Consider the following 9,692-nt stretch of genomic DNA (forward strand, 5'->3'; position numbering starts at 1 on the left):
AAAAAATCTTACTATAGTGAATGATGGGGGTAGTGCGGAGTGGAGACCCAAAGCCCATTAGTCAGCCACTGGAGATCCCCTTGCAGAGGGGTCTTGGGGAAGAGATGAGCCAGTCAGGGTGCGATGTAGCAACGAGGATCAAGTGCTTTCTGTTGTCCTCTTTCTGTAAGAGCCTAAGGCAGGACACACTTTTCCGCCTTGGATCAGGAACCCCGGGTGTGGGCATTGAATGCATGTTGTTGTTGTTGTTGTTGCTGCTGCTGCTGCTGCTGCTGCGGCTGTTAGAGGCCCATTCTGACTCAGAGAGACCTGATGTGCAAGAGAATTAAACAGCCTGGTCCTGTGTCTTCCTCACAATGGATTGTTATGCTTCAGCCCATTGCTGCAGCCACTGTGTCAATCCATCTCCTTGAGGGTTTTCCTGTTTGTGAATACCTAGGAACCAAAAAACAAAACAAAACCTGCTGCTGCGGAGTCGATTCTGGTTCATAGCAACCTTAAAAGGCAAAATAGAACTGCTCCATAGGGTTTCTAAGACGAACTCTTTATGGGAGCAGAAAGCCTCACCACGTTTTTTTTCTTGTATCAAGGAATCCAAAACAGAGTGTACTTTGGATTTGTTTGTTTTGTTTTAGAAATAACTTATTTGGCCTTTTAAAAGAATGTTGTAACTATACTTATGAAAGCCATTTTCACACAACTATACAGTAGGATTCCTGTTCATGTTTGGCTCATAGCAACTCCATGTGACACAGAACTGTTCCATGGCGTTCCCGAGGCTGCAATCCTCAGGATGATGTAGTGGGTTACGCATTGGGTTAACTGAAAACCACTAGTTGCTCCAAGGGAGAAAATGAGGCTTTCGACTCCGCTCTCAGAAACCATGCAGGGGCAGTTCTACTCTGTCCTACAGGGTGGCAATGAGTCAGAACTTGATGGCAGTGAGTTTATCTTTTGTCTCATCTTCATAGGAGCAGATCACCTGTTTTTCTGAAATGGCTAGGTGAGTTCGCACCAACAACTTTTCAGGTAGCAGCTAAGCACTTGACCTTTGTGCCACCAGGACTCCTAGAGAGTAGGATACCCATCCACTGGCATCAAGTTGATTCTGACTCAAAACGACCCAGTGTAGGGTTTCCAAGACTATAAATCTCTGTGGGAGCAGTCACCCTCATCATTCCCTCATGGAGTGGATGATGGGCTAGAACCACTAACCTTGCATTAGTGGCTAGAACCACTAATGTTTATCTGGCCTTGCCACCAGGATGTGTCAAGGTCAAAATACACTAGATAATCTACCTTTTAAGTAATTGTGGTAAATATACATGTACCAAACATTTGCCATTTTACATGTATGATTCTTTAGCACTTACTATAGTCATTGTGTTGTGCAGCCAGGTATGATTATTTTTTTTGGTTTGTTTTATGATGTGTACAAGCAAGCTACCTCTTATTATTTGGTTTCTGTAATCAATACTGTTTTTCTGACCCCGTTAAGACAACTGAGCTTTACATCCATCCTTCTATCCCTTAACATGTGGAAAACACATTATCACTATCATTTATGAAGCACATGGGAACTGACCCCCCATTCAGAGCCCCTCCAACCCCCACTCCACCCACCCTTCTGTTCTTTCACTCCACTTCCCCTTGTCCAGTCATTGTTTGAAATGGTAGTTAGACTTTGCAAAACACATTCCTCTCACTAACTCACAGAGCATTAAAGTAGAAGTTTCCTTTGTTCCTTGGGCCATTTTCAAAGGAGAAACTCTAAAAATAATCTTTCTACAGAAGTCACCAAAATGATAGAAAACAGGAAATTAAATGAATTACTACAAAAGACTGCATATGATTCTAATTTTGTTCTTCCAACTAATGAAGATAATATGCCTCGAATAAAACACAACACGTAAGACAATAAAATAACAGCAATGGTCACAGTTTGGGGCCTGTAACTGGTTTTAGTATCAGAATTCATATTGTAAATAATAGATTTTCTCTCAACACATGGGAGAAATGGTTTTTGGGATTGTTTTTGTTGTTGTTTATAAAAAGAAATTAGGAGTTTGTGCTTTGCTTCTGTCACTGGAACAAACGTTTGTAGTTTCTTGTGATCTTGCTGAAAAGATTACAAAGTGCCTTTGATTTTAGAATAAAATCCACGAAACAGCAAGAACAAATGCAAATCTCCTTGGACCAACCGTATCGATCCCAATGTTGCTGTCTGATCTGAAACACACCATGGTTTTCAAGACTACTGGCACCAAAAGCAAAAACAAGCCTAAACCAATGAGAACAAAACTCCACAAACATTTGAGCTGAAGAGCTTTCTTTGTGGTCAGCGTCAACACCTGAGAGAAGTGGGGAAGGACTCAACCCAGCTTTCTGGGGAAAAGCAATCTATCAACTCTGAAGACCACGGTTGCTGCATGGAATTTCAGAGGCTGCTCAGAGCATACAGTGCCACCATGGGTTGGAGCTCTTTTGACACTAATACCTCTCTCCATGTCATAATACCTCCTTGAGCTGTGGTAACCCACAACAGCCTCCCTCGTGGTGGTTTGGAGCAGGTTCATGTATTAACTATAAAAAAAACTCCTGACTCTGGGAACCGCCATGTGTGTCAGAGTAAAAGTGGTTTCATGAGGGTTTTCAATGGTTGCTTTGACTTAGGGAGATTACAGGCATTTTTCTCTGAGGTATCTCTGGGCAGACTTGAATCTCTAACTGTTGGGTTAGCAGCCGAGCACATTAACTGTTTGCAATGCCCAGGGATTCCCACATGTCTATCACTTTCTGTTTACAGGTTAGGAGAAGGTTACCTGGTGAATGAAGGCATCATCTTCCCAGCAGCCCTTCATTCATGGCTCCCTCCTCATTCCCGGAGGAAAGTAAAGGGGGAAGGAGTGGGTGGAATATTTGAGGTCTTCTGAGAATATATTGCACAGGGATTGATGAATTTAGGCTGAAGCCCCTTTATTCTTGTCACCCATCTTCCCAACTCTTACCCACTGCCCCAGTCTCTAGGATCTGTGTGGGAGTGGCGGGAATGGAAGAGGCAGGGGTGGAAGTCTATTCTTCAGGTGATTTTCTTTTACAGCAGGAGAAAGTGCTGTATGATTTTTGAGAACTTCTATTGATGTCATAATTTTGAGGGGACAATGCTTATAAACCTCTAGTTTATTACAGGAGAAGGATATAGTATTATCTGTACCTTTTGTATTAAAGCAATTGTATTAAAGTTTAACTTTGCATCACAGTCAAAGGCCAACTCAAGACAAGGGGTGCAGAGAAGCCAGCAGCAAGTGCATCTCTTATCCTCCTATTTCTGTAAGGACCCACGACTACAGCCAACCACTGTGCCCATACCTCCCAGCCATTGGCTACCGGAATGTCAAACTAGGGGTGAGCAGACAGCTGTCTGTGGCTATTACTTATGATACATAGTAAGGAGGCTCCCTGAATCTGTGTTCTCTCTTCCTAGAACCCTCTTCATAAGGAGATCAAGCATGACTAGCTTTGTGACGGGATTTTCTGCTAAGCCTTGATTGTGTTGGATGGTTTCCACCCAATCTAAAGCTCTTTCCACTAAGGAATGTTCTTTTAACTCAGGCTTTAATTACCAAATTAATCAAGGCTGATTGTGCTTACCAGTTGGAAGGAGAAAAGTGTAGAGTTTTCATAATCTTTAAACGAGCTCACACGTTGGGATGCTATGTCACAATGACATACAATGTTGGAGAGGAGCACCTATTGACCCATAAAGATGTTCAGGCTGTGTTATTTAGAGGAACATGCAACAGTAGGTACAGTACCATCTGTTTTTAAAATAAAAAGTAAATTTAATTAAATAGCACAATTTCTATTTTGAACTTTCATTCTGCTGAGTGGGGCAAACTTCATCACAGTCGATTGATGGTTCCTGGCTCGCAGATCATATTGGTATGAGGCCAGAATGGAGGGTATCTGAATTCTTATCATTATCATTCATTTTCATAGACATTTGCTGATTTGTCCTCATTCTGACTTTATCTTTTACTTTGGAGCTATACAAGTCTTGTTTCTTAGATCTTTTGGTTGTGGTTTAAAAGCACAAAATCTCAAACAGTTTTAAAAAAAAGTACTTTCTATAGATAGACTAGGGAAAGTCAAAGGAGTATTGCTATGAATCAGAGAAATCTTTGTTAAACAGGTACATCAAAATGTAAGCTATTGTTTCAACAATATATTTATATGCATCTGAGAGTGGTGTTTCCATCTCTCTAAGTCTTCCTGAAGAATTCTCTATTCTTTGATTTACACCACATCAAAATGCCATTTTTGCATCCTCAAGGGACTCAAATCATGTACCTTTTCAAAGGGTACCTTTTTGGGGTTTGGGTAACTAAAAGATGTAAATTCTCACAGGCTGGCTCTTGCTATCCTTGAAGAATGAGCTGGTAGATTTTTGTGATGGAAAAAAAAAATACATCAGCTCAGCTTTCCTGATCCTTGTCTCACCAATGCAGTTTCCATTAATGAGAGGAATAAAAACCTTCTAAGGGATAAGTTCCCATGATCATCCTATGTCCTTAGAGAAAATCTACCCAGATTACTCCTTTGAAATCCCCCCCAAAACCGTCACTCACCATCTGATATGACTTCTCTGTCTTGATATGAACTAACTCGACAGATCTACTAGGAAGCCACTGTTTAGACTTTATTTATTTTTGTCTTAGTCTCTAGTGAGACTAGACTTGTCTTTGGTCATCTACTGATCACAGACACATATTTAAATAGGTTTTGTTCAGAATAAATACATGCATGTATCAACTGGAGCTCTACGAGCAGTACCTTTTCATGCACCTTCATAGAGGGAAAGCTCATGCTATAGTTTTATTAGCTCATTAACGACGGAGCCAGTAGTAAGACAAGAGCTGATTTGAAGAAAATATAATAAACGGGAGAGGAACGTTGAAATAAGATGACTAAATAGATACGAAGCAGGCTCATGAGCTGTATAGAGTAATAAAATTGCAAACTCTATCTTATCTATTAGGCACTCCTCCCCATATTATCATAGTTGATATTTTTATACAAGTTAATATCTAAATTATAAAATGTCATAATCAAGGATACATTGCTTGATCAAGCCAGATGATCCTGCAAAGATTTTTTTATGAAGATTATGCAGCCATCCCGTTTGCTAAATCCTGAGTATTTTAAGGCTTGGACTTTTCAAATGCCAAACCTAAGTTCTGACTCCCATCCTCTGCATTTCTTCCTTCTCTGGACCATCTTGGGCTCATGAAGGGGAAATAAAGAAGCAGACCAACAGTCTCGGGAACAAGCAGTACCAAGTTTTCTGGAACTGGAAGAGTTAGGTGAGTCCCTAAAACAGGGCAATAAAGTGATTGTATATTTTCTGAATGCTAAATATTGAAACTTTCATTACTACCTTCACCCAGTCCCATAGTGAAGGCATCCAAACATTTACCATAGAGGAAGAAGACAGGAATAAAATTCTCTGGCTTATTTGATGAGTTCAAAGAACAGACTTAATGGCACTGACATCATGAACTTCCCCAAAAATGGCCCAGTCAGAAGATCTGAGAGTTAAGTTCAAAACTATCAAGCCCTACCTACATATCCAGAGCTTCCAAACAGCTTGTTAGTCCTCAACTTTTGATTTGAGCAAAGAATATCAGAATCTGAGGAAAGTTTAGAAATTAGAAAATAAAGATGGCAACTGAGTAACACATATCAGAGGGATTCCACAGCAATCAGAGCAGGAGAGTCACTAAGAGGGAAATTCCACACTGCTGGGTCTCAGGAGGCACATCATAAAAATAAGTACATACAGATCCATTAGGTTCTGAGGAGCCCTTGGGGGCTTTTGGTTTACCACAGTGGAGGCCAGCTAGGGTTTGACCTTAGGTCCCCACTGTCTTGGCTGGAAGCAGGAGCATTTGGAGCCCGCACAAGGGCTTTATCTCAACACAGCAACTGCTTGCTGCCACCTTGGGGCAGGGATTAAACCCATCCAGCCTCACGGTCAGGGATCGGGGCTCAGCAATATTGTTCCTTTAGTTTCCCTTTATTCTCTCTATTCCCCACAGTCTCAGCAGGCGTAGTTTGTTTTTGTTTTCCCTTTTTCTCTTCCCTTTTCTCTCACACTCCACTGGCGACCGCCAAACCACCCCCCTTAGCCTAGGGCATTTACACCTGCCCTCTATCCTGCTGGGAGAGCTCTACCCTCTGCAGCATAACCCGAGGGTGGGGAAAGCCCGCCAACCCTCCACTAGGGGATGTCCTGCCAAACTTCTTCTGGGGGAAATCCTGCCCACCTTCCCGGGGAAACGCCACCCACCCACACTCTGTTGTGCTTAACACATTGCTGGGGAAATCCTGCACAACTTCTTTGGGGGAAATCTTGCCTGAGTGGCTGGGGAGCTCCTATACATCCTGTGTGGTCCCGTGTGACTGGAGGAACTTCCTCCCGCCTGCCGTTGTGTCTCACACAGTGTAAGGCAGCTTGGCCAACATGCGCCAATGTTCCACACTGCTGTGGGAAACTCTGCCCAACCTCCACAGCGATCGACCTGACCAGAGCAATTCCGCCCACCATTTGCGGTGCTCTACACCAAAGTGGGCAACTCACCAGCCTTCTGTGACACTCCCGTTGCAGCAGGCAACCCTGCGCACCCTCTGCAGTGCCCCAAGTTGCCATGGGCCACACCATCATGATTTGCAGGTCTACAACAACTTAACCAGCATCCCCTGAGAGGACCATCCAACTTGGCTTCCAAATAGCAGAATAATGGTTGAACTAGGGCAAGAGTGAAGCTACAGGATGATAAAGTGGTAGGCCAATTTCATTGTGAAATTAGCTGCAGGCAGTTTGAAGAAGCACTCTTATGAGTTTCCTAGAGAAAGTCAGTGTTCTTTGACTCCCTGAAAAATAGCACCTGACTCCTCTAAAACAATGCAATGCAAACAGCAATCAGCCCCAACGTCCTCAATGAAAAAAACAAGAGAAAAAAAAAAAAAAAGCAATGACAGAAGTTGTCCTGAACCTAACGACATGCATAGAAGAAGCAGACATCGATCTGTCAGAGAAAGACATTTTCAGAATGCTGCTTAGAGTCATACAGTATATGAGGGAATAAATACAGAAAAAGGATGGAATGATAGAAGAGACAAAGTCTATACATCAAAGGAAAATACAAGAGCTTTGGGATGAGATAACAAAAACCAGTAACAGACTCATGGACTTCGCCATTCACTGCAGGAGGCAGAGAACCGCACCAGTGACCTAGAGGACAGCCAAGCAGACTTTAACAAATGCAAACAAAGATCTAATAAGATCATAAGAGAAGCTGAAGAAAACCTAAGAGCAATATCTGAGCAATATCTGATGCAATGAAGCAATATCGGCATCAGAATAATTGGATTACCAGAGGAACACACAACAAAAAAGTCATCTGCAACCACAGTGAGAGTATTCTTGGAGGAAAACTTCCCCAACGTAATGAATTAAAAGCAGGCAACCATTCAGGAGGCTGAAAGATCACCAGCTAGACTGAATCCCAAGAAGAAGTCACCAAGGCACATAATAGTTAAACAATCCAACTTTGAGGAAAAGGAGAAAATCATAAGAACAGCTAGGGAAAAACAAGCAATCACATATAAAGGTTCCCAAATAAGAATAGACTCAGAACTATCAGAAGAAACTATGAAGAAGAGGAGAGGGTGGAGTACCATATTTCAAAAATTGAAGGAAGATAACACAAAACCAAGAATACTCTACCCAGACAAATTATCGATCAAGATAGATGGAGAATTAAGAGTCTTCCCAGAAAAGGAAAAACTCAAAGAATTCATTAGAAGAAAGCCAGCCCTATAAAAGATCTTTGCCAACCCAGTATGGGAAGAAGAACAACACTCGCCGAGCATAAACAAAAGACTGGCACATAGAACAACCCCACCCAGAGGGCAACAAAGATAAAACAGACCCCAAGATAGCATTGGCTTAAGGGTGGAAAGAAGTCAAGAATAAAACACACACACACACACACACACACACACACACACACACACACACACCTGCGTGCCCAACACTGATAAGAAAGGGAGGTAGGAAAACATCCAACACAAATGGTATAAGATGACACCACAGAGTCCACAGATGGAGATAATAACCCTGAATATCAATGAACTGAACTAAGGCTTTAAATAACTGGGACTAGCAGACTGGCTTAGAAAACACAACCCATCAATCTGCTGCCTACAGGAGACACATTTCAAGACTACAGACAAAAATAGGCTGAGAATCAAAGGCTGTAAAATGGCATACCAAGCAAACAGCAATTCCAAAAAAGCAGGGGGTTGCAATCCTAATCTCGGATAAAATTGTCCTCAAAGTGTAAACCATAAAAAGAGATAAGGAGGGACACTATATAATGCTCAAGGGAATGGTAGACAAAGAACCACTAAGCATTTTAAACATATATTCCCTGAATGAGATACCACTGAATACATCAACTAAACACTCCAAAAGTTGAAAAGAGGAATCACAGCTTCAACACGTATAGTAGGTGACTTAAATACACCACTCTTTGAGAAAGATAGGTCACAGAGAAAGAAACTCAACAAGGAGGCTAGAGATTTAAACACTACAATTAGACAATTTGACCTGGTAGATATTTACAGAGCTTTTCATCCACATACAAAAAAATTCACATTCTTTTCAAGCCAGCATGGCACGTATTCAAAGACAGACCACGCGCTGGGGCATAAGGTGAATCTGCATAAATTTCAGCACAATGATATCTTACAGATCTCTCTCTCCTACCACTGTGCCATAAGGCTGGGAATCAACAAAAGGACGATGAAGAAAACAACAGCAAATAATTGAGGATGAATAACTCTCTAATGCAAAAGAAGTGTGTACTGGCCCAGATCAGAGATTAAATTAGGTAATTTCTAGAAACCAATGAGAATGAGATCATGATGCACCAAAATTTATGGGACACAGCAAAGGCAGTTATCAGAGGAAGTTTCATGCACTCATGAAAAAAGAAGAGAGACTTATAATGGATATGCTGGCACAAAGTTTACAGCAACTAGAGCAGAGTCAACAGGACAATCGTACTAATAGCAAAAGAAAAGAATAATAAAAATCAGGGCTTAGATTCAAGAGAGGAAAAATAAGAAAACTATGGAAAAAATCATGCTGCTAAAAGTTGGTTCTTTGACAGGAAAAACAGAATTGACAGACTGCTGGCAAACTTAAGCAAAGAAAGGAGGGAATAAATTTCCAGAGGAAAAATGAGGGACGAAAGAGGAGACATTACAACAGAACCTAATGAAATCAAAAGGATAATTTTACAGTACTATGAAGGACTGTACTCCAATGAATTCAACAACTTGTTAGACATTGACAAATTCTTGGAAAAGCAAACCCTACCTAGACTATCCCCAATGAACATAAAGAATCTCAACAGATCCATAGCAATAGAAGAAACAGACAAGGTTGTTAAAGGATTACCAACAACAACAACAAAAAACCCTGCACCAGATGGATTCACAGGAGAAATCTACCAAGCATTCAGGGAAGCACTGACACCAATCTTACACAAACTCTTCCAGGACATAGAAAAAGGCGGCAAACTCCCAAACTCTTTCTATGAAGCTAGTATAACTCTGATACC

The sequence above is a fragment of the Echinops telfairi genome, unplaced genomic scaffold (assembly GCF_000313985.2).
Source record: "Echinops telfairi isolate 266 unplaced genomic scaffold, ASM31398v2 ScPeMD7_7469;HRSCAF=8507_1, whole genome shotgun sequence".
NCBI classification, from domain to species: Eukaryota; Metazoa; Chordata; class Mammalia; order Afrosoricida; family Tenrecidae; genus Echinops; species Echinops telfairi.